At 38.3% G+C, this 26,278-nt stretch overlaps 1 protein-coding gene across 4 annotated transcripts in view; it reads left to right on the forward strand.

Moving 5' to 3' along the window:
* TENM4 (teneurin transmembrane protein 4) overlaps nt 1-26,278 on the forward strand; it is a 2,911,279-nt gene that overhangs the window by 1,127,338 nt on the left and 1,757,663 nt on the right. The window lies entirely within an intron of this gene.

A 26,278-nucleotide genomic window follows, 5' to 3' on the forward strand; every position in this document is an offset into this window, starting at 1 on the left:
TGTCAGCTTGCATATCATTAACAAGAATGTAATATTGTTTACAACTTTTTTATTTGATTTAAAATTTACATACCATGTAATGCATATCTCTTAAGTGTCCATTTGCTGAGCTTTAACAAATGCATACACCACTAAAACCCAGACTTTTATCAAGATGTAAAATATTACTATCACATTAGAAAGTTTCCTCACGCCCTTCTCCTGTCATTTTCTTGCCCCTATTCCCCAGAGGTAATCATCATTCTGACATTTTTCCCCAACTTAAGATTAGTTGTTGCCTTTTTAAGAATTTCATACAAATGTAATTATATCCTGTGCACCCTTCTGGGTAAGGCATTGCTTACTTTGCATAATGTTTTGGAAGTTTACCCAGGCCAATGCCTCTGATAGTTTTTTTTTCTTTTTATTGCTGAGTAGTACTGTTAGACATAAATATACCATATTTTTTCATATATTCTCCTTTTGATGGGCACTTTGACAGTTTCTAGGCTTAGTTGTGATGACTGATCCTGTTATGGGCATTTTTACACAAATTCTTTGGGACATTTTCATTCCTCTTGGAGTGAAACCACTAGGTCATAGGGCACGTTTGGTTCAGTTTTGCAAGAAAATGCCTGAACTTTTCTTCAAGGTGATGAAAACATTTTGTATTCCCAACAGTAATTCATTGGAGAATTCTAGTTGCTTCACAACCTCACCAACACTTGATATCATCAATCATTTTAATCATAGTTATTCTGGCAGATGTATATTGAGATCACATTGTAATGGGAAATGATATTAACCACTTTTTCATATACATTTGGCGATTTTTCTATCTTCTCTCTCTTTTTTTTTTTAACGTTTTATTTATTTTTGAGACAAGGAGAGACAGAGCATGAACAGGGGAGGGTCAGAGAGAGGAGACACAGAATCCAAAACAGATTCCAGGCTCTGAGCTGTCAGCACAGAGCCCGACGCAGGGCTCAAACTCACGGACTGTGAGATATTGACCTGAGCCGAAGTCGGCCGCTTAACCTACTGAGCCACCCAGGTGCCCCTCCATCTTCTCTCAAGAGAGGACTTTTAAATGTTTGCCCACTTTTTTATTGGATTTTTATCTTTTTACTATTAAGGTGTAAGAGTTTTTTGTTTTGTTTGTTTCTTTTTGTTTGTCTTTTTATTTACATATCCTGGACAAGAGTTGTCAGATACATGTTTTGTGAAAACTTTTCTCTCATACTATGGCATGATAATTCATCTTCTTCATGGTATTCTATTTCAGTTAAGGAAGTTTTACATTTTGCTGCAGTCTAATTTATCTTTTTTTTTTCTTTTAGAATCACTGCTTTTTTAGGCTAACACAAATTTATTTTTCAAATCCTTACAGATGACTCTAACTTGTGGCCAAAATTGAGACCAACTGGATTATCAGGATGGGTGAAGTTCTCTGGCAAGCTATATAACTAACCAGGGCACAAAAACATTGAATGTTGAAGAAATTAGTATATTTGAAAGAAAGGTGGCCTTGAGAGACTCAAGTACCCAGGCTTCATCCCAGGGCATAGAGCTTATGGTGACTAGTTAATTCAGACCCTCTCACAATTCCTAACATGCTTTATGTCTGGATTGTGATAATTTTAGATTATGGATAAGATAGAACTTGTAAGAATAGGAGGATCAGTGACTATAGTTGATCAGGAAAAAGGAGAATGGGGATTAAAATCCTTAACACCTAAATCTTCAGTGTCCTATCTCTACCAGGAAAAGATTCAATATATAATTTCCCTGAATTACTTTTATGGAAGAAGTTATGGGATAAACAGAAACCTACAAAATATTTTTGGAAAATGTTGGATTAATTTAAGCTTAATTTAGATCAGGACCACAAAATCACAATAGTGAGGATAGACAAATTAGCTCATCATAGTACCAATCGACATTTATTAAATGCTTAATGTGTATTAGGCGTTGGCAAACTGTGGTCAAAATGCCAACATGTCCCACTGTCTGTTTTTATAAATAAAACTATATTGTAACATAGTTACCTCCTTCATTTACTTATTGTCTATGGCTAATCTTACACTGCAATGGCTGTTGAGTAGTTTTGACTCACCATGTCCACAAAGTCAAAAATATGTACTATTTGTCCCTTTACAGAAAAGTTTGATGACAATTGATATCCATTATTTTTCAGCTTTATAAAATGTATATAGGAAAATTTTTCATTCCATTTCAAAGTTGGAGAACTAAGCTGAATGAGATAGATGACTTGTCTAAGGATGTAAAAGCAAGAAAGACCTAGAATTTAAACTCATGTTTGAATGGCTTCAGTGCATATACTCATTTTATTATACTGTTTTCTCCCAATCAATTATATAAAAGAACTTAAAATATAAATTTAGTTATTAGGTATCATTGAAAGAACTTGTCATGCTTTAGATATTAGAAAACAAAACAGTTGATAGGATGAATGATTAATAGTGAAATATTACAAGAAAATATGGACACTTAATTATCATTTATAAGATAAATGGTATTTATATATTATTTACATAATCTGAAATACATTGGCAGTCCTATGTTTAACATCGATTCTTTCTTTGGGACAAAGAAGATGTATAAAAGACACTGTAATGCAAAGCAGAAATGGATCAGCATCAAAACCAATATTCAGACTAGCAAGAACCTTTGGGTAGAAAGGCATATGTGGTGGTAAAATAAAATGTTAAGTAGTCCTTGACAAATAGGTAGAATTTAGACTTATAACACTGTAGGCAATGAAACCAACTCATGTGTAAAGAATAAGCTAAAGTTCAGTTTTTCTGGAAAGTAGACCACGGGAAGCATTGCTAAAAGTAAGAAAAGAAGGTCAGTGTTAGGTCATAGAAGGTCTTGAATGCCTGGTTAAGACACAAATAAATGTAGAAGATTAACATCCAAGATGAGCATCCATCTTAATTTGCCTGGAACTAAATCAGTTTCTGAGATATGAGAAGTTTAATGCTAAAACCAAAACAGTTTTAGGCAAATTGGGATGGTCGGGCACTGTATTTACACCTCTCCCCACCCCAACACACAGACACACTGTCCTAGAGTAGCATACTGTATGTTCCTGCAAAAATAATACAGAACCATAATCCTTACTAACTTCTGTGTTAAATTTTAATAAAAATCATCTAAAAGATCATGGGAAAAGAAAGGATGAATTGAGTCAACTGGAATTCACTTGAGAATGATGTGAGAATTAGCTGCTGAATTCATTATCAATTATATTTCAATTTAGCAGATCCCAGCATTACTGATATGCAGTACAATAACTATAGAAAAGTGTTATAGACCAAAGAGGCTAATTAATAAAGCATCCTTTCCTAAGGAAAAAAAAAGGCGACAATCAAGCAATCTCCTTTGTGAATTGGTTTTCAGACACAGTCTTTTAATTAAAAATTACCTTATCTTATTTTTTGTTCTATGTTAATACAGAGTTTTAAATTATGACTAACATATTGGGCATTACAAACTTTGATTACTTAAGAGCACTTGATATAAAATAACATTTGATTTATTCTTTTTTTTTTTTTTGCTCATTCAATCACTCAAGGGAGAGTTTTTGAGAGCCTCCTAAATGTGGGAGAAATCAAGATGATTAAGGCAAATGCCCTACCCTCAAGTAATTCAAGATCCCCCTTAGAAAGAAAGATGTATAAACAAATATTAACAAAGCAAAGAGGCTTGAAAAAAAATAGAAGTGAATGCATATCAGATTTTGTGGAAGAAAGGAATTATTTCCATGTTAGATAGGGTAGTCAAAGAAGACTTCACAGAAGAGGTGATATGTGAGAGGAGCCTCAACAGATGTTTAGGCATGCACTAATGTCCAAGTTTTGCTAATAGAGGAATGAATGAACAGAATGGAGGGATTAAATGTAAGAGTCTATACTGAACTAGCAGACAGGCAGCTGGGTCTCGGTGGTAATGATGGGATATTTATTGACAAAGTAGAGGAAGATGGTGGCAAAATCATTGTAACCATGGAATGGATGTGGATCAAGGAGAAGGGAATGTGAATGCCAGAACTGAAGGGTTACCACTGTGGATTGAGTGTCAGGAGAAAGACAGTTGAAAGAATCACAAGTGCTCTGACATGATCAGAAGTCTAAGAAGAAATGGCAGAGAAAATATACACTAGATAGGTGAAATTTAGAATGCTGTGAATCTCAGGGCCAAGTAGAGAGGTGCTTACACGTTTGGGAGATGGTAGATGAGCATATGTGTTCTTGAGAGCAAGCTCACGCTTTTCAGGCAAAGTAAAGGTTTGCTGACTCTATGACTGAGCTATTCTACTTCTGGATCTGTATTACAAAGAAAGTATTGTGAAGATGTAGAATGGGGGTCTTACAAGATAGCAAAATATTCATGTTGTTTGTGGTAGCAAAAATTTGAAGATAACTGGGGTACGTGCCCACCCATGGGAGAATCGATGGGTAAAACGTGGAGGAGTAATATTTAAGTAATTAGAAAACATACATAACAACATTGGAGAATCTGAAAGAACAACAACAAAAATAGTAGAAAACAGAGTGACATTTCTAACACATTTTCATTTTTGTAAATTAATAATACATGTGCTCCAAACAATGATACAGTTTTTGATAATGCAACATATTCTTTCCTAAAAATAATCTTGCTATACAAAATTTTGCAATAAAACTACAATGTTTGTGAAGGAAATAGTTTTGGGAATAGCACTCAAAAACTTTGGCAGTGACATTAAAAAGACTGAGATGTAATAAAAGCCGTAGCACAATTAGATGTTAAACGGTTGAAAGAAGTCCATATATACTATAGTACATACATACTTCAACTTTATGTTGAAAAATACCAGGCTGTTTCTTGTGAAAATGGGCACAAGGATGATTGCAGCTTGTGAGCCACCATGAGATGGTAGAATGAGGCTTCCTGGAGATCACAGAAAGTTGTAATGCAGGTGCAAGTGTGGACAGTTCATAACACGCATGGTGAATTGAGGTAGCTGGTAGATGTTTGCTGTGTGTGTGTGTGTGTGTGTGTGTGTGTGTGTGTGTGTGTGTGGTATATTCCCACAGGGCTTCAGTCAGCGGTGTGCAGTTTTCTGCATTCACCTGGTGTGTCTCCGGGACAGAATTATGCATAAAGGGAAATTTGTGTTATGCTTAAATTTTAAATTGTTCTCTATGTCAGTGGCATTGGAACAAACTCATGATTTCAAAACAAGCATTATAGCAGAAATGGCTGTGTGAATACATGCACACAAATGAGAATAAGACATTATGAAAGGAAAAGAAAAAATCTAAGTATATAAAATAAAAGAGGGGATTTTAGTAACTGATACCAGTGATAGTAACTGATAATGTTCTTGAATTAAAGAGTGTGATTAATCAACTCCCTACTATTTAAATTCACAAGGCAAGAGGGAGGGAGGGGGAAGGGAGGAAGAGGTGGGGCAGAGACAGAGAGAAGTGGAGACCAGAGGGAGATGGTATATGGCCAAGGTGAATATTTCAGGGAGGAATCCCTAAGAAATTCCAGGATGCCTGAGCTTGTTTTCATATGTGGTGGGAACTGACGAAAAGAGTTTATAAAAAAAAGAAGAGAGGGCTGCAGGGGATCTTAAATCCAGGTATTGACAGTGAAGAATGACATTAGAGATGGAAGAACAACATTGCAATGGCTCAGGAAGCTAAGCAGCATGATCACACAGAACTAGAGACAGAAAGACGAAGAGGATTGAAAAAAAAAATCCACACAGATAATAGTTGATAATAAACAGGAAGTTGATCTCTAAATCAGCCAAAGACACTAGTCTGAGAAAGCTCCCTCGCATTTTGAGCTTTGTGAATGGTAATACCCATATATCCTCACCAATATATGGCTGACTGAAAAGAGCAAGCAGATTATATAGCCGAAAATCATCGATGCTGGGAAGTTGCAGAGAATACCCAGTAATTTAGTGACTGCCACTCGGCTTGATCACGGGACACAGAGGGATGGTTATGGGGGAAGACAGCAACTGTAAAAGGAGATGTGAAAAGTAGTCTGCAGAGGAAATAAAAATTGCAGGTTCAAGGACAAAAATGAGAAACCAGCCTCTGGATGGTAATGAACAGTAAGACAGTTGATGGTAAAAATGAAAGGTGATAATGAATCACTTTTACACAGATGAATATTCACTGGGGTGATATGGCTTAAAAGGGGGGAAAAGTGCATTCTAGAATCTGAAAGATCCTGCAGTTGGAACAGACAAGCTAATATTTCCCCTTTGGAATGATGTGGGCTGGCCTACAACATAGAAATATGTACTCCAAAGTAATACTAGAGCATTTTTATCAAAGGCTACATATAATACCAACAAAATACAAATAATGGTGGGAGAGGATGAACGAGGGAGGACAACAACTAAGAGCCAGGTCATGTAATGCAGAGGTCAAGCCATTTACCTGCCAAATTAATATGATTATACTTGGGTAACAAGCTGTCAGTAGGGAAGCTCATTACTTCTCAAAATCCTCACCACATACCTGGGGCTGTGGATATACAGTGCTCCCTAAATCTATTAAAAGTTCTGTTTTCATGGCTACTAACATGTCTGGGTATTTCTCCTATCATGGGTCATCTTTGTTGAACTACACTTGGAACGCAAGTTCTTTTGTTTCTCTAAAATCAACACTCCTAATAAATATGTCCAGTTTTTTTATACTGTCCTTAAGACGTAGGGTAAAACGGAGAAGGGTTTATATCACACAGTGCTTATGGTAGAATAATAAGAAACCTTGGTTTTAGGATGCCCTTAGTTAACTCACTGTGGAGTTTCATGCATCTTTATCCCCAGTTGACTTCAGTGTCTCCGCTTTGGGGTTGTGGATGTTGCTCTTCTTCCTCTTCTATTCTAGTTTCTCTTTTCTCTTCCTCTGTTTCAAGTTTAGTTTTTCCACATAGAGTATCTTGTCCCTCTTCCCTGAAGCTTTGGTGCCAATCAGCTAACACCAGAGCTTATCAAGGTGGTTTTCTGTAAAACACAGTCTTATTCCTAATACAAATTCTGGTTGTCAGAATGATAAATTCCTTCACTTCTTTACACTCATTTTAATGGGTGACAGTGGAGGTTCAGCTAGGTTAAATGACATGCGCAAGATCACAAAACTAGTAAGGGAATGGACCAGTACTCAAAAGCTGCTCTTGCTAATAAAAAGGAGAAGCCTATTTTCAGTGTTCCTGATGACGTAGCATGGTACCAGGGGTGCCCATCAGTTAACTACAGAGCTGCCCATAAGGTCTGGTTGGTCCCCCATATTTTATAGACGAGGAGACCAAGACTTGAAGAGTGTGAGACACTTTTTTAAGGTCAAACTAATGTTTAACACATTTATGTTTTCTGGGCACTAGAGGCTAAAAAAAAAAGGCAAAGATTAATATTTGAAAAGGAGAATCTGCTATAGATAACATTGGGTGATCAAAGGTCCGTGGGGATTTCATTTAAGTGTGATAGTTTGCTGATAACATGTAGAGCCCTGTCTGCATTTTTGATGTTTTCTAGTCCACGAAAGTGATGGATTTTTCTCTTTCCCACTCTGTTCTTTGAGTTTGCTGTTTATTGGGAAGTCCGGTAATTTTTTTGGATTATGGCTGGTAACAACAAAGAGGATATCCCCCCCTCTGATTTGACCAACTGTTCTCTCATTTCCTCTGTGAGGCCAGCAGTGAGGGCAGTTTTGGACTTGGCTGTCAGGAAAGCTGTCTTTATCATCAATCTCTCTCTGCATGTGGAGGAGAAGTGTGGTGAGAGAAAGTGCTGTCTGCAAAAATTGCCTTTTAGGTGGGGAAAGATTATTTACATGTTCCTTTCTTTAGAGATTGGCACTTCCAGAAGTCTACAATGGGCCTGGGTTAGACTGCAAAGTGAAATTCGGATCGGCTGTCGCAGTAAAGGAACCTCATTCAGGCCTTTCTACTGCCTGGCTGCTGACCATTTTTCTGGCCCCAGCAATGTCCTTCTTTTCTTCCAAGACAAGGCCATGGGATTAATATTTCTTCTGCCTCCTGTACTCCCTCAGAGCTGCAGCATATGGCACAGTCTTCCCAGATCTTCCCTTCCAGAGCCACCCCTGTAGACCAGCTCCTAGGATTTTTTCCTTTTAAGGGATTTACTGAAAGGTGCTTGTTTTAGCAGTAAGAACATATCCTCTGGATTCATATTCCATCTCTGTCACTTACTAGTTGTGTGACCTTGGGCAAGTTACTCAAACTACCTCTGCCTTAGTTTCCTTGTCCATCAAATAGGGCTATTGACGGTTATACCTATCTCATAGGGTTAATATGAAGAATAAAACAGTTAATGTTTATCAAATATTTACAATGCTATGTATATAGTATATAGAAAATATTAAATAAGTGCCTATTAGATTAAAAAATATAGAATCTCTGGGGTGCCTGGGTGGCTCAGTCGGTTGAGCATCCGACTTCAGCTCAGGTTATGATCTTGTGGTCCGTGAGCTTGAGCTCCGCATCAGGCTCTATGCTGACAGCTCAGAGCCTGGAGCCTACTTCAGATTCTGTGTATACCTCTTTCTCTGCCCCTCCCCCACTCATGCTCTGTCTCTCTGTCTCTCTCTGTCAAAAATAAACATTATTATTATTTTTTAATAGAGTCTCTGAGGATGAGTAGACATAGGTGTTAAAAGTTAGAACTTTTCTCAGCCGTGTGGATCTGGGTTTGGTGCCTATCTCAGTTGTCCTGGTATTTCTGTTCCTGATATGTATCCTACTTTATTGAAATGACCTCTATTCGTGACTAACTACAGGCTTCGTGAGTAAAGAACTCTGTTGATGCTAAAATTATTGTTTTATCCCCACTGCTTACCACTGCTTAAATAGCTGAAGCCCTTACTGTTTCATTCTTTTGTCTATATTGCAAATTTACTTCTAGAAAAGTAAATGAAAGAGGGATTGAGAATCTGTCCCCTGCTTTTTCATATCTGATTTCTAATGGGAAGCCACAGGGACACCTCTTCTCATCTGAAACCTCCTTGCCATCATGAGGAAAGAAGCCATCCAGAAGATGTGAGGCCTTCCATACTGGGCCTGTGTCACTTTCCAGAGGATCTGTCTGTTGGGGAATAATCCCCTCTCAGCATTTCCTTCCGTTACCTGTGGTGATTTAAAATTAGGGTAGATCAAGGTCATTCAGAAATCTTACACAACTCATCTAGGGACCAGTGAGGTGGAACTGAAGAGTTTGGAAATGCTCCAGGATATTTTGAGGAAACTTGGGTCTAAAAGATATGGAACTTCTTAGAGCTACCTAATTTCCCCAGGGAAGCTTCCAGCAAGTGTTGCACCACTGGTAAGACCAAATAGCTAAGGCAATTTGGCATGGCCGCAAAGAAATGTGCTTAAGGGGAGATAAACTCATTGCCAGAACCATCCACATTGGGGGAAAAAATTTCCCATAAACCATTTTGCATGTAACAGCCCATATTGTAAATACAGAATTGAAAGTTTCAGAAAGGAAAGTGAAAAATAATCTTCATTAACAGTAATTATGAATAATAGCTTGAAAAGACCAAGTGTAGAATTTCACAGATTAAGCACAGAATTTTACACTTAGAGATATTTGAGGAATGTGTATTTATGTGTGTATGCATATACCTATGTGTATTTGTGTTTCGATTTATAGAAAATTGTGCTTTTTATAGTGTAAGTTTCATCCCTAACAAAGGCAAATTATTGAATGGACTGACTCTTTCCAAGCTCCCCTTATCCATTTGTCCCAGGACTAGAGACACTCAGGGCCCTCACCACGCTTTGATCCCAGAGCATTTTGGAAGTACTGTGGAAAGAGCATACATAGGCTTTGCAGTCATGCAGACTTGCGTTCAAATTCTAGCTTCTCCATTTACTTGATGTACAACCTGAGACAGGTTCATCAGTATCTGTAAACCTCAGGTTTTCAGCTAGAACACCTAGAGAGTAATTAAAATATCAATCTCTCAGAGTAGTTGGGAGAACCAAATGAGAAAATATCACTTAATTCACATACCTCAATTCTTTTCAGTTAATAAAATCCACTAAATAGCTACTATCTTCTAATTTATGGTAGAACAGATTCCCTAGAACAGTGACAGTAGCCTGTGTGTTCTTGTTAACAGTGAGAATCTGGAATGTTCTGTGCTCTTTAGGCTTTATGACACATTCCATTAGGCTCTTTGTAACCCAAAGAGCAGAATACTTCCTAGACAAACGGACTTCCTTAAGGGCTGCAGCCATCGCTCCTTTATATTTTATTTTACAGAGGACTTTTTGTATAGTAAAAAGCCAATAAATATTTGTGGAATAAATTAAAAACTAACAAGGCTGAATCCTCAATTAACAAGGTGTTGTTATTGTATTTTCCAACACTCCACTGAGGAAGAAAAACACCCAAACAAACAAATAATGACAAGCTACTATTGGAATTTATGGGAATTTAATTGTGCATGAGCATGTGTGTTAATTCTTTAGGTATATTCACGGGTAAAAACTCAGTAGGATACACATTTTCTATTTCTTCTGCATCTATATTCACCCTAGCTTATGAAAGTACATCTTCGAACAAGATATTTGATTACTATCAATAAACACATTCTTTGGTGTGGGAGAATATTGTCAAAGGGAGAAGAGAAGCAACACTGAACTGGTACTTAGACATCCTTAGTTCTGATCCACAAGTTAGCTGTGTAAACTTGGATAAATTGCTTCCTCTCTCTGAGCTAGTTTTTTCATTGGTATAATGAAGAGATTGGATTTGATAATCTATACAGTAGTTTCCATATCTTAAACTTTTATAACTTTGTGGAGAGAAATTTGGTTGTGTTTCTTTAGAAACACTTGTGAGTGCCTCTGTTATATCACTTGACAACATATACAGAAATGGTATATTTATATATCTGCATGCTTCCTTGGACTGTAAACTCCTTTAGGACCTGGCTTAGAGGCCTAGAACAGAGTAAATTTTAAAGGACTAGCTGCTTTTCATTAATTATACTGCTCAACTGTATCAAGAAATTTCCAAATTTGAATTGTGATTCAGTGTATCTTTTAAAAAAAAATGACAGTTAATGATAATTTTCAAATGGCCTTGCATCCTATAACTTTAAATGGACTGCAGATCAATCTGGTGACCCAGGGTTAAAATTAAATGTTTAAAAAGATTTCGGTCTGCCGTTTTTCAAAGGGCACGGGTGTACACGGCTGAAAGCATCCCCTTTCCTCCTCACATTGGGGGATATGCAGTGCATATGCCTTGCCTTTGAAGTTGCTGCAGTCAACAGTTTTATCTGTGGCTTTGCTGAAGATTTAGTAGACAGCTCATCAAATGCAGGAGTGACAGGAATCTGGAAAGAAGAGTGCATACAGTTTCTGACTGAATCATGATCCAAAGAGATTTTAACAGGCTGCAATAAGACCATTTAATTCTCACAAAATGCAGTTTAACAAAGATGAATGTTCTATCCAGAGATCGGGGGAAGAATGTGTTTGGACAGGATCAGGAAGCTATGGCTTAGTGGTTGCAAATATAAAATATCTTAATGATTCTAAAATGATTATGGTGATCATTATTAACAATAGTAGCCATCATTTATTGAGGGCTTATCATATGCCACTCACTATCCCAGATGCTTTAACTCTGAGTTGCAAGACCAACACCTTCCTAGTATGCCATACTGGAAACAAATTTAAGACAACTAGTGATCGGACTCCTAAAATGCTACCTGATTTGAGAATGAATTAAAACAGTTTGGCAGGTGCTACTCCAACCTGGCTGGAATTTATGTTCATGTTTAGATTTCTCAATCGTATAGGTATATAGTGAGTCTGTTCCAGCAATTGAGTGTTCCTGTAACCTTATTTTCTGAGGGTTAGTTGGAAAAAAATGAGAAAAATCTGGATAAATGGAGAGGCGAGATGATAACTGTTACTAAGTACTAGAAAGGGTACTATGTGAATGTTAGATTAAGCCACTTTTTTTAGATCCTGAAGAAAGAAGTAGGTTGAAGAATGCAAAGGACACAGAAATGGATTTTGGCTTAACAGAGAAAAAATAAAAAGTAACAGTGAGTTCTGTTTTAATATGGAGGATTTGCTGCTAGATGGATGAGGGGCCTATGGTTAAAGGTGTAAAGGTAGAACCTGGACATTGACTGATGGGAAGTCTAGACTTGGATAGAGGAGAGAGGCTTCAAGGTCAATTTCCAGCCAGTGATCTAATTATTCTATGATTATATATCAATAGAGAGTGCTTTGGACTTTGTAATCAAAAGCTTTTATTATCTTTCTAAAGCTACTCCATATAAAACTCTAAGATACTGGGTGTATACAGCTGTGATATTGTGACTTATTATAAGAAATATATATTTTTGGTTTCTATTCCTCATTCTGGCTCACATCTCTGTAAACCCTTGGAATTTCCTAAGTGTTGAGAACAATAGAAGTGTCCCTTGTCGTGTTAATGAAGTGACCAGTAGACAGCACTTAAGGTTGGGGGCTAGGTACCAATGGGCCAAACTCTAATTACAGGAACTTTTAGTCCCACCCCCTGACCTCCAGGGAGGGAAGTGGGGCTGGAAGTTGAATCCGTTGTCAATGAGCAATGATTTCATCAATCGTGGCTATGTAATGAAGCCTCCATAAAACCCCACAAGGACAGGGTTCTGAGAGCTCCCAGGTTGGTGAACATGTGGAGACTGGGGAAAGTGGCATACCTGGAAAGGCCATGGAAGCCCTGCGCCCTTGGCCCATGCCTTGCCCTGTTCTTTTCCATCCGGCTGCTCCTGAATTATATCCTTTTATAATAAACCAGTAATCTGGTACATAAAATGTTTCTCTGAGTTCTTTGAGCTGCTCCAGCAAACAAAACCTGAGGAGGACGTACTGGGAATCTCTGATTATAGCCAGTTGGTCAGAAATGCAGGTAACACCTGGGCTTCTGACTGGTGTCTGAGGTAGGGTCAGTCCTGTGTGTCTGAACCCTTAACCTGTGAAATCAGATGCGATTTCCTTCTAGATAGTGTTAGAATTCAGTTGCATTTAGTCGAATTCTCACGACACCTTGCTAGTGTCAGAATTGCTTGGTTGTGTGTGTGTGTACCCCATATGTTTATGTTTGCCACACAAACATATTTAAGTTGGTCTCAGAACACCAATTTACCAGGTATAATCCCTGACCCCTAAAAGGGTATGATTCAGGTATTTCTGTAGATTTATTCCTTTCTATTTTTAAAATTTACTTTTCATATTAATTCTCCACATTATCAAATGATAAAATTGAGACTCTGAGAAGTTAAGCAACATGTACATCATACTTTTAATTAGTCATAGGTACATGATTCACACATGAATGACGAGAAATTCAAAGTAATGCATCTTCCTCCACATTTTCCTATATATCTGCAAATTGGGGCAATTTTACAGAGGCCCTCACTTTTGGATCTTTTCAATAATTAAAGTCATGCACATTTATTGTGGGCATTTTGGGAAATAAAGTACAAAATAATAAAAAAGTAGAATAATATCATCCATACCACCACCATCCATAAAATTGCTCTTAATATTATACTGTATAATTTTGTGATATTTTCATACACACGTTTTATGAACTACATACGTATATAATTAAAAGCAAATATTATATATAAATGTTACACACACATACAAACATGTATAATTTGTAAGAGGAAAAGAGACCAAGTACCCTGTGGTGTTCTTAGTCTTTGCCTGTAAAGAAAATATGGTGAGCATAGTCTAATATTACTAAATATTTTTCTAAAATATACATTTTATTTGTTTCAGCCTAAAGAAATATTGAGAGGACCTGAAAATCCATTTTTATTGACATGCAAGGAGAATCATTCCCTTTCAAACTTGAGACTCACTGTCAGTCACTTTAGGGAGTAAAAGAACTTTGTGCTCTGTCTGCCCCGAGACCTGGAGCCATACAGGAACAGTTTAGAGCAGTCCTTAGTTTCCCTTTGTTCTTAGGCCTGCCTGATCTACCCCCTGTCCAACTAAAATTGCCAAATGCATCCCAGCCTCAGATCCTGAGCCCTTGACGTTCACAAGGTCTAGAAAGCTTTCATTAGATACTTAGATCTCTGCTCCAAGAGCAACCCTTCAGGGGGCTTTCCTGACTGACTTACCAGTGGCAGCTCTGATCTTCCTTTCTTCTTCCCATTGCCCAGCATTTACCCCACTTTGGTTTCTTGATCCTACTTTGCTACCGGCAGTTGAATCGCATTGTACGTGTATTTTCCATTGCTATTTTCCTTCTCCTTTATTAAGTCTAGCAGAGATAGAGTACTTCCATCTTGTCAATAGTAACCTACAAGAGTGACTGGAATGGAGTGGGCACCCAAAATTTGCTTTTGTATGAATGAATGACTGGTTCGTACCGTAATGTTGGCAAGGAGATTCTATTTTATTTGGAGCTGGTTGGGAAACCGGGGAAGGGTTGCTTTCTAATGTTTCCGCATGCCTGACCTAAGAGAAATCATTGAAAAGGCCTGACACTTAGCACGAAGGTGGATTTGTATTTTCTTTGGAGTTTTTGAGGGAAGAACACAAAAACACAAACCAGAAGTTATCCTGAAAAAGGCCAGGAAAAACAGACCCGTGTGCCAATATGAGGGGTCTAAATAGAGAATAGGAGAATGGGACAGAGTCAGATGGGGGAGGGGAGGCAAGAAGAGTCACTTCACAGTGGCACCTACTAGATTAACCTGGGAGAACTCACAAGGCCAAGTACAAGTGCTGACATAGTCTTTCTGTGCATGTTTACACTTTCAGGGTAGATCTATTTAAAGGGCCCAGAATAAGCAGAAGCAATTTTATTTTTATTAGAAGAATAGTGTTAAGTTTATTCATTGTCTATGTGGATAGGTATTATAAGCCTCAGAAGTTTTCTATTTGCTTGCATTTTTAAGATCCCATGAAACAAAAATGCAATCAAGTTGTGATTTTTGAAAAGAGAGTTATCCATCAGCATTAGAGTCTTGATGAAGCTGTATAGATTTTCTAAGAAAGACACTTCTACAAAGGTGATAACATAGTTATCTCCCTGTCACGTAGTATAATTGATAGTGCTATTCAAAATTAATGGACTCTGGTGCATGGTAGATTAATGCACAGTGTGCTCAGAGCAGAAACCTACCACTTCTGGGATTTCGACCCAAATATGGAATTAAACTTAAGTGAAAGGGGAGACTTCATGGCTAAGGATACAGTAAAGACTAACAAGTTTTACCACATGACAGTGGTCATAAAATTAGGCTTATCAACCCCCACAGTCCTAAAAGTGAGACAGAAGGGTGTTCAAAGGAAGCCCACACTTCTTACTGGAGTCATTTTTCATATTTATTTCATTACTCTGAGCTTATTATTCCCATTAGCGGCTCTGTTTGAGCCCCTGTAAACCTGGAACATACAGCACTTAAGAAATATTACATTAATAGGGGATTCCTATTGGTCTTCTGTGACCTCGGTTAACTTTGGGACAGTTTAATAGAGACAGGGTGGGAAGCTAATAAGAACCAAGTCACTAGCATATGAAGTCAAGGGAGTGATCCTTTTCTAGCTGGATTGTGGGGGAAGGGAGGGTAAAAGAGAGTCAAATCAGGGAGAAGCAGAAAAATGGAAGGAAGTAGGGCCTGCACAGGCTGCTACTCATCAAGAAGCTGATGTAGAAGCAGCAGGTTTTCTTGTTTCCCTGAAGTACTGGACTGAGAGAATAAAGTACCTTTCTGTAAGGCTGGCAGAGAGCTTGCCCAAGGAGTGAAATAGGATTTTTTAAATTATTATCATTCCTGATTCCTGAGCAGAAAGAGCAAGGATTTTGAAGCTGCTTTTGGGTTAAATCCTGGCTCTTTATTTGTCCTCTGTGTCATTTGGGGACAGTTATTTAAACTCGTGGGGGATAAGCCTCCTTATCCATACAATGAAGGCGAGCAAACTGATCTGTAGAATCACTGTGAGGAATAAATCAGATCAAGTATGTCAGAGACACAGCACAATGCCTGGAGCAGGACTGTCATTAACAGTGCTCGGGTTGTACCCTGCATCATCACTCGAAGGCACCATTTGCATCCATGTAGGCCAAACTTTTAGCACCCCTCCATGACACACATCTACATCTTCACTGAGCACCTTGGAGTAAGTCAAGTGGTCTGTTCAACATCATCTCTCAAGGTGTCCACTTTGAGAGTCCAGTATCAAGATGATCTGCCATGTTTCTCACACACATTCTGGGGAAAGTAGGAATGAGAAAGGTGCACCGGGCCAACTTCTCGGTCTATGGTACATGCCATTTCCTCCATCTGAGACAAGATTCTTCCCTCATAAAGTCACATTTTTTGTGACTTGTTAGAAAGTATTCAATGATGCCTTACATTCCTTTTCACCCCATGCTGAATTAGATACCTATCTCACAGGTTATCACAGCCCCCATCATTGTTACCACAGGTCAGATCTCTCAGGGAACCTGATACTTTGTATCTTATGTGTTATTTTCCATGACTCTACAACAAGACTGTGGATTCCTTAAAGTTCTCATGTATCCTTACTTGTTTAGCTCCTACTACCATGTCTGGCACAGTTACTGTTCAGCATGTGCTTGCTATATGAATGAGGAAACAGAATATTATATACAAATGTATTACAACATGGCCTTGAGAAAACACTAAATCCTTTTGAGCCTCAGTGTCCTCATTTGTAAACTGGGAGACAATGAATGCTTAACATGTATATTGAGGCACGTAAAGGACCTAGCCAGAATATTCACTCAATAAGTGGAACAATGATTCATTATTATTATATTATTCTAATAATCATACAGATATAGTAAAATATACATAATTATTGAACGACTTTTAAACATTTAGTGTAAAAGAATGCATGTCATGGAGTCCCTTAATTCTTGGGATTTCTGTCTTTCCACAAGATGACATTCTCCCTTTTCTTACCACAGGAATCCATTTCTATTTCTTTTTTGTGCTCTATTATAACTTCTTACATTTATTCTGTCTGACACACACAAATCCATTAAGTCTAATGAATATCTATTCTGACATCATGCTGCTTAAATATGGCTATTGTGCCTAATGATTTTGCTTTTAACAATGACTCTGTATAATTATGTATTTCTAAAATTTAGCAGAGCCAAGCATCATTTTAATATTCCTGAAGTCTGGATAGTAGCATTTAAATTTCTGCCAACACTTTTGAACATTGGTCATATAAAAAATACAGTACTAGCCACTGCAGAAGTGGGTAAACACGAGCATGGCCCTGCTTGTACCCTTAAAGTTCAAGACTTTAGATCAAATGGTCTTCCATTAAATATGCTGAGAAGGGATACCCGGTGATATTCTCCATGACAGTATATCCGATCTGTTAAGTTAAGGAAACATTGTGCCAAGTTTGGAGCTACATGCTTAGAAAATGGAACTGAAGAAGACATATGCTTTGCTCTTACAGAGCAGGTAATTTACCGATTAAGAGAGGAGAATAAAAAACACATTATTTCAATATAGTAGGCTAAACATTTTAGCTGAAGTAAGCGCAAGGAATATTGGCAGTAATAAGAGGAGAAATAAACTGGACTAGAGATTAAGGAAAACCTTGAGAAAACACTGACCTGAACAAGAGTTTGTTAAAATGACTGCTAATGGTAGCTACCGCAGTTTGATCCTTATGAGAACCAAAAAGAATGTTTAACTCAATGCTTACCATAAAGTGAGTACTTAGTGTTAGAAAATGTTATTCTAAAATTTATAATAATTGTTATCATTATTAAGTAGTCATTTTCTAACTGGAAATAGTTGAGGTGTACATTCCAGGCAGAAAGAAAATAGGAGATGAAACTTGTGTGGGGGGGGGGGGTACCTAGGTGACTCAGTCAATTAAGCGTCTGACTCTTGGTTTCAGTTCAGGTCATGATCTCACGTTTCATGAGATTGAGCACTGCCTCGGGCTCTGTGCTGACAGTGCAGAGTCTGCTTGGGATTCTCTCTCTCCTTCTCCCTCTGCTCCTCCCCTGCTTGCTCTCTATCTCTCTCTTTCTCTCTCTCTCTCAAAATAAAGTTTTTTAAAACCCATTTTCTTAAAAAAAGATGCAAATTTGTGGAAAAGGCTGGTCTCTATGAGGTTACCATAAACTGTTGTATTAGAAGTATAGATTCAAGTGAGGATTGGAGGAGTATAGATTCAATTGACTATGGGCAGGATGGAAAAGGGAAGGTGTGTCATGCCAGGCAAACTTGGTTTTATCCTGCATGAAGAGGCGTGGTTTTAAGAAAGCAAGATGTGTTTTTAGAGACTACTCGGGAACCACATGGAAGATTGATTTTAAAAGTTCAAGAGAGAAGATGGGATGAACAGTTAGAGGTCTGTTGCAGTGGAGCAAGTGACAAGTGGCAAAGGCCTGAATTTGGGCAAGGCTAGAAGAAAAGAAGAGGAGGGGCCACAGTGGAGACTAGAGAGAGAGGACACAGGCAGTTTATTTGATGACTTACTTGATGAAAATAAAAGGGAGACGGAGGGATCAATGGAATATCAGGAATTCTATCTGGATGGATGGTGGCATAGAGAAAAGCATAGTTCATTTCGGGTCATACTGACTTTATTTTATTTTAATTTTTTTAATGTTTATTTATTTTTGAAAGAGAGAGACACACACACACACAGAGCATGAGCAGGGGATAGGCAGAGAGAGACGGAGACACAGAATCTGAAGCAGGCTCCAGGCTCTGAGATGTCAGCACGGAGGCTGATGCGGGGATCGAACTCACGAGCCATGAGATCATGACCTGAGCTGAGATCAAGAGTCAGATGCTTAACTGACTGAGCCACCCAGGTGTTGCACCAATACCCTGTTTAAAATTTTTTTTTTAATGCTTATTTACTTTTGAGACAGAGAGAGACAGAGCATGAGCAGGGGATAGGCAGAGAGAGACAGAGACACAGAATCTGAAGCAGGCTCCAGGCTCTGAGATGTCAGCACAGAGGCTGATGCGGGGCTCAAACTCATGAGCCGTGAGATCATGACCTAAGCCGAAATCGGATGCACAACCGACCGAGCCACTCAGGTGCCCCTTGGTCATGTTGACTTTAAATTGCCAAGTGGAGAAGCCAGCAGGCGTTTTCATATATGAATCTCTCAGGTAAACCCACCACCGTTGGAAATAGTATTTTGGAAGTTTTCTGCAAATGGAGAGAATGACAATCTTATCAGTGGATGTGATTTCCGGAGTAGGGCCTCTAGATAAGTAGAAGAGAGCTAAGTATAAAACTGGGTAGAGATTTGGGGCATATTTGGGTATGGAATGGCTCTGAGTAGAAAAGGGACAAGATCAGAGTAGTCCTGAGGAGCCTAAAGCTGATAGCCGTCTATGGCAATTAGCAACAATCGTGTGCAAAATAAACAACTGGGGATCCCACAAAATCGAAGATTCCCTAAGGAAATCTGATTGAATTATATATAGTATGGGGCCTAGGAAATTTCACTTATTAGCAACCACCAAAGACTCAGAAGCGGGAGGTTCAGGGATCATACTTTGAGAAGCACGGGGCATATCACTGTATATGCAGGGGAAGGCGGACTGGGGATCTCGATCATCAAGGTCTGTGCTAGAGGAACTAGATGTGAGCCTCCTCCAGATTTGCCTGGCAAGTAAGTGACAGAACATTCTTGTTGCCAATCTTCAGTTATTTCCTGAATCAAAAATATTGTCCAAACCCGTGTCAAAACTTCACATACCCACGGCAGAGTTTGCAGACACAAATAAAAGTCAGGCTGGGGAAAATGAAGGAAATCCAATGCAATATATTTGTATTCTGTCCCTGAGGCACTGTCTAATGTTGCTGTAACTATGATGTATAGGTCTATCAAAGCATGTGTTACCATGGTCTGAATTTCCTGACTGGAGAAAAATGATTAATGTAGAGATTTGCATTCAATGTGGGCTTGGACATCAATATTTCAGCTTAGGTAAACAGGAGCTTTACCTAATTTATTGGCTCTCATTATGGATGGCTTGTAGAAGCCAAACTCCCCCTCTGCCTCCAAAATGACCTTTCATGCTCTACAAATCAATCTAGAAGAAGTGAAGCAAGTTGGTTAATATTTTAGGGAGAAAAAAATGACTTCACATGTCAGAGACTTAATTGTTGTGATTTTGACCCATTTTGAAATTAGTTAACATTTGCTTCAGGCCTTTGACTTCATGCATTATTTATTTTCATCTTGGCCTCGCTTAAGTCTCTCCATGTGCAATATGCGTGTAACATGTGAGAAGCTTTTTCTAAATACTGCACTTGAATAATAGCATTATGAGGCGGAAAGTGTAAAGACCCACATTTGTCACCTCTACACACATGCAGGCATATGCACACACAGAGACGAGAGCGCGTGCGTACACACACGCATACACATTCATACAGACACACATCATTTTAGGCTAAACTGGTTTTGAGTGTATTTTAGCTCTCATTGGCAAAGTTTCTAGATGTCACAGCCAGCATTACAGAGCAATCTCCCTGTAAGAGTTTTATGTTGCAAAGTATGTCAGAAGTTAATCAAAGGGTAACAATGCGAGAGCCTATACTTATGCTTCCTGGATACTGGAGCCAGTCGGTGCTGTCAGTCACTGTCAAAACTATTGCACACATGGGCGTATCGTGCCTTTTTCTTTCCTGTGAGAAAATGTTCCTGCCCACAAAGGTCAGTGCCTTTATGGCATAAATCTATTAGCCTATTGTTGTGGTATGAATCCCAAGGAGAAGGCATCTTGTCAGCTGTCTGGCTCAGACGCAAGGTCTCCACAGCCTCTTCTAGCAGAAAGTCAAGCCCTATATCCTGCCTCTTGCTGTCCACATCAGCTTTAGCCTATCCTGTCATAGCCTCTGTGTCCTAGTGGGTAATCACTTATACCTGGCCTTGAAGTGTCCCATTACTGGCTCTGTGTAATCACGGGAGAAGAGTGCTTTTGGAATCATTAAGCAAGCTACACCCTCCAGCTAGTCTAGGTGCTCTAGACCTTGGATGAGGAAAGGTAATCCATGAGAACATTCCATTATTCCAGCTCTTTGAGAGGAGGGCTATTTAGATCTCACAGAAAAAAAGAATGCTCGCAAATTCCTGTGTATTTCCAAAATGTTTACCACCTTCTAATCACCTGCATTCCTTTTAGTCTTGACACTCATTTGAAGTTAAACAAAAACCAGCGTAAAGATGAGGCTCGACAGCTGTTTCCCAGATGTACTGAAATAACCGTTGCAGCTGTGTGAAACTAGGGCATTTGCATTTGCATCGGTTTGGATTAAATCTTTCATTGATTTGGGTCATCATTTATGTACAAAGCCCAAAGAAAAAAGGATGTGCACGTCCAAAGCAGCCGTTTTAAATCTTGATGCAAGAATATAGAAACTCTGGAGATTACATTCACCCCAAAATGCAGTCTTGGGGCTCCTGTGTGGCTCAGTCAGTTAAGTGCCTGACTTTGACTCAGGTCATGATCTCATGGTTTGTGAGTTCAGCCCTGCATCGGGCTCTGTGCCGACAGCTCGGAGCCTGGAGCCTGCTTCAGATTCTGTGCCTCCCTCTCTCTCTGCCCCTTGCCCACTCACACTCTGTCCCTCTCTCCTTCAAAAATAAATAAACATTAAAAAAAATTAAAAAAAAATAAAATGAAGAAAATGCAGTCTTATTCAACATCATCTTCATTGCACAGGCTTTTACTGAATGTTTACTGTGTTCATAGCACCTTTTCTCTGTATGCTGAAAGCCCAATCATCTTTCCAACTTCACTGCCACCTCCTGGAATCCAGATCCTGGAGTTAGAATTAATTAATTAATTAATTAATTAATTAATCCCTCTGGGATTTGGACCTGAACTCATCAGATATGAATATGATGGTCCTGTTTCCTAGCAATGCTCATGGAATTAAATGCTCAGTAAATGCTTATGGTCTCCTGTGCCAGTAGGAAGTAAGGGAGGGAAGGAAGGGGGAGGAAGGAAGGTACTATACTGCTATTAACTTAAAATATATAGTTTTATGGCAAATATTTATATGATAATTTATAATTCAGAAGTACTTTGACTTTATTAGCTCTGAAAATATCGTTTTAATATTCTCACATATTCTTTAGTGTGGAGCTTATCAATATCCCCTGATATTTATTTTTATTTTTTTTAATGTTTTTATTTATTTTTGAAACAGAAACAGAGCATGAGCAAGGGAAGGGCAGAGAGAGGGGGAGACACAGAATCCGAAGCAGGCTCCAGGCTCTGAGCTGTCAGCACAGAGCCAGATGTGGGGCTCGAACCCACAGAGAGTGAGATCATGACCTGAGCCGAAGTCGGACGCTCAACCGACTGAGCCACCAGGCACCCCAGTCCCTTGATATTTTTAAGATGAAGACCCTGAAGTCTTCTAAATCAAAATTATAAATTGACACCCTGATTTTATTTTATTTATTTTTATTTTTGAGGGACAGAAAGTGCAAGCAGTAGAGGGAGAGACAGAATCTTAAGCAAAAGCTCTATGCCCAGTGTGGAGCCTAATGTAGGGCTCAATCTCACAACCCTGAAATCATGGCCTGAGCCAAAATCAAGTCAGATGCTTAACCAACTGAGCCACCCAGGAGCTACCACACTTTGATTTTTTTTTATATAGATGACAAAAATCTTCACTTTTCTTGAATTTATTTTATCTTAAATTCAGATAAATTTATTTTTATCTTAAATTTATTTTATCTTAAAATCCCCAAAGTATCTTCATTGTCCTCTTATAGGATCTGTTCCTAGTGATTATTCTCTCTCTTAAACACTGTTCCACCATTCACTCTAGATCAGGATTGTCGCATTGGCTTCTCTTTCCTTGTCTTATGTCCATAAATCTCATGCTCACCTATATCAACAAACCCAAGCTATCTTCTCGGTGCAAGAAATATTATTTATGGCTGAAATCTTTAGATATCTTACAAATACTTCAAATGCAACATGTTCAAGATAGAATGTATTCTCTTTCTTTACAGGACTTTTCTTCCTACACATTTCATCTTGGTTCATGAGGCAACCATCATCCACCCAGTCTCTGAAACCACAAATGTCTGTGTCTTTATCAATTTCTGTCTTGCCCTCACCTTTCACATCCTGTCAATCCTGATTCCAAAAATGTCTTTCAAATCCAACTTCTTCCTAGTGCCCTTGCCATTTTTCACCTGGTCTCTTGCACAGCACCCACACTGGATTCATTGTCATCAGTTTTGCCTGATGTGGGACCATCTTTCTGGAATACCACAGACATTCTCTCTCTTAAGATAAATAAACAAATGCCTGTTTGTGTGTGTGCATGTGTGTGTATGTGTTATCTCCCCTTCATCTTCAGAAGTAATTTTCTAATGAATCATAGTGTTCATTTATTCATGACATTCCTCATCTGAGTCTGACCTTCATCTTCATTGTACTTCACGCCAGAACCCCCAACATCCATCCCAGACACTTAGCTCCACGTTTTCTAAACACATAGTCTTCTTGAAATTTTCAAACATGAGCATACCTCTTCACTCCCCCTTGCTCTTGCATATGTGATTTTCTCTGCCAGGCATGCCTTCCTCTCTGCCTAATGAACTATTTCTCATCCTTGAAGTGTGAGTTCCATAAAGACAGTCCTGACTCTTGGCACCCCAAGCAGAGTGAGTACCCTTTCTTCTGTACTTCCATAGAACCCGGGCTTCTCTCTATTAAGAAAAGTATGGTTGATTTTACATTTTTTTCTTTTACCTACCAACTTGTAAGCCTCCTTAAGGCACTGTCTCTTTTCATCTTTAGTACCTAACAATTTGCTTCCAACTTAATTTTTATTAAATAAAAAAAACACTTCAATTTTGTCTAACTTAAATCTTGATATTTCATTCTTTTTTTGGCCTTCATTCTGGAATAAGACCTATATTTTATTTCCTTAATTATCTTTTTTAGCCCAGGTTTTATCCTTGATTAAAGAAAAATGAATGAGGCCATTATGCATGCAAGATGGGGTGTCAAATATTTAACATATATGTTAAATTCTCATATTTTAATTTCTTCCCCTAGTGGAAAAATGAACCACATAATATTTTACGTATTCAGGTATTCTTTTAATGAACTATTATCAGAAATACAATTTGTACCAGACACTATGCAGGGCAATTAAGGTACATAAGTGATTATAATACCATTAAATATAAAGACTTGTTGATTTAGTCCAAGGTGTTTTGCTATTAAAGAAGTCAATTAATGCCCAAAGGAACTTAAGTTATTACTGATCTCTCTCAAAGACCAGTGAAGAAGACTGGAGGACGTGGTCCCTGAACTTCATAAAATTGTCTTCTATCCTGCTCTTTAGCTCCACTTACTTAATCCCTCAAGTTTCTTACTGATTAAGAAACTAACCAAATATCAGTTAATTAGCTCTCTCCTCTCCTTTTCTCTCCCTCTCTTATTTACTCTTTTCTGACCTTGTAAGGCCACTGGCCCCTCATCAGTTTGTTGCATTGCCCCCATGCTGTGCATGATTTTTAACAGTGCATTTCCTCTTCTGTTTTCCTCCTGTGAATCAACTCTCCTGGCTCTGTTTTTCCAAACCCTATCTCCTTCCCTTCCTACTTTCTAGTCCTGTGTTCTCTATCACCTATCCTAATTCTGCATCACACAAATATAAAAGTGAGAAGGACTATATTCATATGAAGTGGGGGGCATTATAGAAAAAAATGAGGAGTAATCTAAGTGAACAAAGCCCCATGTTTTGGGTTTTGGTTTTGGATTTTATCAGAGGAGGGGTAAGTTATGAGCATACCTGTTAATAGTTTTTGTCTCGTCAGTGAGTCAGATATGGTTGCCTCCTTCACACCCTGCAGTATGATGGGAAGGAAGAACATACTAAACCATTAACCACCGTATGATATGGAAAATGTTATGACAGAATTATGTGCAGGGAATTCTGAGGGCATCTCAAAAAGTACCAATTTTAGCCCTAGTTTAGGAGAAAAAGGAACAAGGGTATGAGAGAATGGTTAGTGGTTGTGATGAATACATTTGAAATGATATATTTTTAAGTTTGCTTGGTAACTACATGTCACTGTTAATTGGAACCTGAAAGGGAAATTAGATGACAAATTTAGTAAGCTCAGGACTCACCATAGAACACATTTGATTGGTGATCAGGCTTCTTACATTGGGGATATGGGCAAAATGCCAGCCTAGATGGATTATAACTAGCACAGTGTCCTTTGCAACTCCGAGCATCTTTCTTTTTCTAGTAGTTTTTATACAAATTTATCTTCTCATATGATCTTAATGAAGATTGACTTTTTAATCTTTTTTAATATTTATTTTTGAGAGAGAGGGACAGAGTATGAGTAGGGGAGGGGCAGAGAGAGAGGGAGACACAGAATCGAAGCCGGCTCCAGGCTCTAAGCTGTCAGCACAGAGCCCGATGCGGGGATTGAACTCACAAACTGCGAGATCATAACCTGAGCCAAAGTCGTATGCTCAACAAAGTGAGCCACCCAGGAGCCCCAGTGAAGATTTATTTTTAATACTGCCATTTAATGTGTCTTATAGCATATGAAACCAAAAATGTCTTCTATTGAAATGTTACATGACCATGGAAGAACAATGATATTGAAGACAGAAATGCAATGTTAGATTTGTGTGTATTTGAATAAAAAATGTTTACACTGATAGTTTAAACACAGATAAATGAGAAGATTTTTCACCTTGACCTTTGTGAATGTGAATGTGTATCTTATTGCTTGACATTTTGGGGATGTTAAAACAGTCATGATTTTAAGTCATAATAGTTAAAATGATTTGAAGATACAGAGTTCTCAATTGTTAGAAGAATCATAAGGTTTCTATTAAAAGTTGTACTCTGAATCCATTCATAAGTTGCGATAACAGAGTGCATCAATTATGATTAATTTGCATTTCTTTGAAAACTGACCAAACATAGTCCAAGGGAAGTCTTCTTTAATATATATATATATATATATATATATATATACACACACACACACACACACACACACACACACACACACACACACACACATATACACACACACATCTCATTGCATCAGAATGTTGTCAGTATTCTTTCATGCTGAGGAAAATGCTCATTCCCAAGTGTGTGATTACAGATTTAGGATTAGACTCATCACTTCCATATCAGTGTGAATTAAATTTGCTTATTA

Source organism: Leopardus geoffroyi, chromosome D1 (genome assembly GCF_018350155.1).
Source record: "Leopardus geoffroyi isolate Oge1 chromosome D1, O.geoffroyi_Oge1_pat1.0, whole genome shotgun sequence".
Taxonomy (NCBI): domain Eukaryota; kingdom Metazoa; phylum Chordata; class Mammalia; order Carnivora; family Felidae; genus Leopardus; species Leopardus geoffroyi.